Source organism: Zea mays, unplaced genomic scaffold (assembly GCF_902167145.1).
Source record: "Zea mays cultivar B73 unplaced genomic scaffold, Zm-B73-REFERENCE-NAM-5.0 scaffold_34, whole genome shotgun sequence".
Taxonomy (NCBI): Eukaryota; Viridiplantae; Streptophyta; class Magnoliopsida; order Poales; family Poaceae; genus Zea; species Zea mays.
The window spans coordinates 7,129-12,918 of record NW_023366970.1 but is presented as its reverse complement, the minus strand read 5'-3'; positions in this window follow the sequence as shown (position 1 = coordinate 12,918).

The following is a 5,790-nucleotide window of genomic DNA, read 5'->3' as shown; positions in this document are numbered from 1 at the left end:
GAAAGAAAAGATGGATAAGGATTGTATTCTTTAATTATTTCTCTATGTTTTATTACTTAATTTACGAATTTCAAAAATTTTGTATTCTATTGGATTGGATTTGTTCGATAATTCGAAGAATTACAACAAAATCTTTAGAAATCACATTTTTAGTTAGGAACTTCTATGGATTTTATTCTTCTTCTTTTCTTTGGATCCAAAATAGAAGAATAAAAGAATAGGTATAAGAATTAAGTTAAGTCGATCCAAAAAGGAAAGGAGGTTCATGGCCAAGGGCAAAGATGTTAGAATCCGAGTTATTTTGGAATGTATTAGTTGTGTTCGAAAGGGTACCAATAAGGAATCGACGGGGATTTCTAGATATAGTACTCAAAAGAATCGCCACAATACGCCCGGACAATTAGAATTAAGAAAATTTTGTCGTTATTGTCGCAAGCATACCACTCATAATGAAATAAAGAAATAGGAGCATCGTGTGTTCGATTTTTCCAAAGAACAGAAAGAGTAAGAACTTCTTATTAAATATATAGAACATAGATAGAATACTAAATACAAATCAACTCATCTGATTTTAGGTAGATATTATTTCATATGTATAGAGGGTTTTTATTTTTATATATTTGGATTTTTTATATTTTTATATAGTATATTTTGATTTAATCAATTTATATAGTATATTTTGATTTAATCAAATAATATATGGACCAAAGAAAGACTACTTCTTCTGGTTCTGGATCAAAAATTAATAAAAGAAAGAAATCCATTTTTTTTTTTCAAATTTTAAAATAAGGAATAAATCATGTATATATCTAAACAACCTTTTCGTAAATCTAAGCAACCCTTTCGTAAATCCAAACAAACTTTTCATAAATCTAAGCAACCTTTTCGTAAATTCAAACAACCTTTTCGTAAATCTAAGCAACCTTTTCGTAAATCCAAACAACCTTTTCGTAGGCGTTCTCGAATAGGCCCGGGGGATCGAATTGATTATAGAAACATGAGTTTAATTAATCGATTTATTAGTGAACAAGGAAAAATATTATCTAGACGAATAAATAGATTAACCTTGAAACAACAACGATTAATTACTCTTGCTATAAAACAGGCTCGTATTTTATCTTTCTTACCATTTCGTAACTATGAGAATGAGAAGCAATTTCAAGCCCAGGCAATTTCAATAATTACTGGTCCTAGACACAGAAAAAATAGACATATTCCTCAATTAACACAAAAGTTCAATTCCAATCGAAACTTAAGAAACTCCAACCAGAATTTAAGAAACAACAATCGAAACTTAAGTTCCGATTGTTGATGTTTTATTCGAAAGACTCAGACTCATATATAAAGTAAAGTAATCCAATTTGGATTCTTGTGTTTGTTATAAGAAAGAAAAATGGGAAAAAATAAATAGTTTTTTTATTTATTGCAACATGCTCGTCGATTCCTACCACTTAATCTTAATTTATTGTATCTTCCCGGAGTTCCCTCTCCGGGAATTCGGTTTTAATTATTCCTGTATATTACTTTTTTATCCTTTAATTGATGATCCTTATTTTATTGGAAATCGTGTAAAGATTATTTGGATTTGATACAGCTACTTGTGCAAGCATTTTACGATTAAGAATCAATTCCTTCTTGGACAGATTGTGTATTAATTTACTATAACTATTGAATACGTTATATACCCGTGTTGCTGCGTTTATCCGAGTGATCCACAAACGACGAAAATCCCTCTTTTGCCTGCCTCTATCTCGATGAGAAGAAACAAAAGCTCTTCTTACTTGTTGAGTAATCACTCGATTAAGTCTTAAATGAGCCCCCCTAAAGTTTGAGGCAAATGAACGCATTTTTGTTCGTCGTCTCCGAGCTATATATCCTCGCGGAACTCTGGTCATTGAATCAAATTAACCTTAATGAATAACTAATGATTTCTCTTCTTTTAACCCTCTTTTTTCCCATTAATAACTAAACGGATTATTCCGATATATAAAATATTAATTCCAATGGCTTTTGCTACTATAACCTTCCCAACCACGATTTTTTATTCTATTTAGTTATTTCGCATAGAAATAACAAATTCTAACGATACTAAAAAAACAGTGGGTTCCATCGTTTTTATGGTTCCCTTTTAAACGGCGAGGCCCTCTCTATACACCGGAGCCCTTTCTTTCATCAAAAGGTATTGTGAACTTGTATAGTTCACATTCTTTGGCTCTACCTATCCATTATAGAGTAAATAACTCTTTTCACAATAAGAGTTATTCATACAGTGACGGTATTTAATTATGAAAGTTGGCTAAGTAGCTGACCCTTTAGTCCGTTCTTTTAAGATAAAGGAGCATAAGCCTTTTTCTTTTTATTACTATTTCCTCCGCTTAATGGATAACCATTTGTTACCAATGGGGGAATTGCTTCTTCCAATCTAGATGATTGGATTTGCACCAAAGGAAACCATAAATTCCATATACCATAGAAATCTAGGATAGAGCTTCTCTATCCTATTCATTGGTACCGATCATGGATACTTCAAAAATTTTATTATTTGTTTGAACTCATGATCTGAACGAGTCGCACATACACCCTAGCACATGTTCCTCGACGCTGAGGACATCCCTTAAGCGCGGCCGATTTTCTAGCATTTCGTATTGGCTGTCTTGCATTTCTAATAAGTTGTTTAACCGTTGGCATGTCGTATGTATATATAAAATGGATTGGTTTAGATCGATCTTAACCTGATGATTCATCATCATGAAGTATTTCTATTTTCTATAGCATAAAACCCGAATTTAGGTTTGAGATAAATTTACAAGAAATCCACCCACTACCAATCCTTAAACATTTCTGGAAACCACACTGGATCAGTATCGCAGTGCTCGTCAATCATTTCATCCCCTACAATATCGACAAGTCCATAAGCTTTGGCTTCGTCTGCTGACATAAAAACATCCCTTTCCATGTCTTCGGATACAACCCAAAAAGGCTTGCCTGTTCTTAGTGCATAAACCCTTGTGATCATTTCGCGAACTTTGTGTAACTCTTCCACTTCTAGTAAAAATTCTGGTGTCCTTGCCCGATAATAAGCACTAGCAGGTTGGTGAAGCATAATCCTAGCGTGAGGGAATGCTATACGCTTGGTGGGTTCTCCTCCAAGCAGAATGAAGGAGGCCATGGACGCGGCTATTCCGAGGCATATTGTATATATATCAGGTGTCACCGTTTGCATCGTATCAAAAATCGCCATTCCTGAGATTAGCCACCCGCCAGGGGAGTTTATAAACAAAAAAATATCGCTATTTCCATCTTCTATACTGAGATATACCATCAGACCTGTAATATGATTTGTGATCTCGCAACGAATCTCTTGACCTAAAAAAAGTGTCCTTTCTCGATACATAACATTGTATAAGTCAACCCAAGTCGCTTCTTCATCTCCGGGAATCCGGTAAGGTACTTTTGGAACACCAATGGGCATATTAGATTAATATTATTAAATTTAAGTAAAAAAACTACACTTTAATATGGAAACGTAAGAATGGAAGAGAAAGAAAGAATCCGCAGTTTATTATCTTCATTTTTTTTTTCTTATTCTATAAGAATACTATAGATTCTATTAATACATAGATTGAAATATTCTACATATAAGGAAGGTAAAACAGATTGAATAAAGAAAAAAGAATCCGTGATTTGAATGATAAACAAAGAGGGATGAAGGATCTATTCTTCGTTTTTCCAAATAGCCCAAGCTACCCATTGCATATTGGCACTTATCGAGTATAGAATAGATCTGCTTCTCTTTCTTCTTACAAACAGAATTGGCTTGTTATTTTTAATGGAATGAAATAAATATTCACGCTTTCTGACATAGAATCCCCTAGAAGGGTTAGGTACATAGAATAAGTATGGATAGTCTTTTCCAATGCGATAAAATAAAGCGACATCGTGTCTATTTTTCTTTGCTAAAGGGGTATTTCCATGGGTTTGCCTTGGTATCGTGTTCATACTGTCGTATTGAATGATCCGGGTCGATTGCTTTCGGTGCATATAATGCACACAGCTCTAGTTTCTGGTTGGGCTGGTTCGATGGCTTTATACGAATTAGCGGTTTTTGATCCCTCTGATCCTGTTCTGGATCCAATGTGGAGACAAGGTATGTTCGTCATCCCCTTCATGACTCGTTTAGGAATAACGAATTCGTGGGGTGGTTGGAGTATTTCAGGAGGAACTGTAACGAATCCGGGTATTTGGAGTTATGAAGGTGTGGCAGGTGCGCATATTGTGTTTTCTGGCTTGTGTTTCTTGGCAGCTATCTGGCATTGGGTATATTGGGACCTAGAAATATTCTGTGATGAGCGGACGGGAAAACCTTCTTTGGATTTGCCCAAGATCTTTGGAATTCATTTATTTCTTGCAGGGGTGGCTTGTTTTGGCTTTGGTGCATTTCATGTAACGGGTTTATATGGCCCTGGGATATGGGTGTCCGATCCTTACGGACTCACTGGAAAAGTACAAGCTGTAAATCCTGCGTGGGGTGCAGAAGGTTTTGATCCTTTCGTTCCGGGAGGAATAGCTTCGCATCATATTGCTGCGGGTACTTTGGGCATATTAGCGGGCCTATTCCATCTAAGTGTCCGTCCGCCTCAACGTCTATACAAAGGGTTACGTATGGGCAATATTGAAACTGTACTTTCCAGTAGTATCGCTGCTGTTTTTTTTGCTGCTTTCGTAGTTGCCGGAACTATGTGGTATGGATCAGCAACTACCCCAATCGAATTATTTGGGCCTACTCGTTATCAGTGGGATCAGGGATACTTTCAGCAAGAAATATATCGAAGAGTTAGCGATGGGTTAGCCGAAAATCTTAGTTTATCAGAAGCTTGGTCTAAAATTCCCGAAAAATTAGCCTTTTATGATTATATTGGTAATAATCCGGCAAAGGGGGGATTATTCAGAGCAGGCTCAATGGACAATGGGGATGGCATAGCTGTTGGATGGTTAGGACATCCCGTCTTTAGAGATAAAGAAGGACGCGAGCTTTTTGTACGTCGTATGCCTACTTTTTTTGAAACATTTCCGGTCGTTTTGGTAGATGAAGAGGGAATTGTGAGAGCGGACGTTCCTTTTAGAAGAGCAGAATCCAAATATAGTGTTGAACAAGTAGGCGTAACGGTGGAGTTCTATGGTGGCGAACTTAATGGAGTAAGTTATTCTGATCCTGCTACTGTAAAAAAATATGCGCGGCGTGCTCAATTAGGGGAAATTTTTGAATTAGATCGAGCTACTTTGAAATCAGATGGTGTTTTTCGCAGCAGTCCAAGGGGTTGGTTCACTTTTGGTCATGCTACCTTTGCTTTGCTCTTCTTTTTCGGACACATTTGGCATGGCGCTCGAACCTTGTTCCGAGATGTTTTTGCTGGTATTGATCCAGACTTGGATGCTCAAGTGGAATTTGGAACATTCCAAAAAGTTGGAGATCCAACTACAAGGAGACAGGCAGCCTGATACCACATTGCTATGGTATCTTTCACCTCCATTTTTTGTTTGATTTGACATGAGGAACATCTCCTGTCCTTTCTTTGACTCTTTTTCTTTTTTTATATGGGAAATGATCCCAAATGATAAGTGAATAGGTGTGGAAGTTATAATTGTAAATAAACCAGGATCGAATCTATGGAAGCATTGGTTTATACGTTCCTTTTAGTTTCGACTTTAGGGATAATTTTTTTCGCTATCTTCTTCCGAGAACCACCTAAGGTTCCGACTAAGAAATGAAATAATTTAATTGAAGTAAGA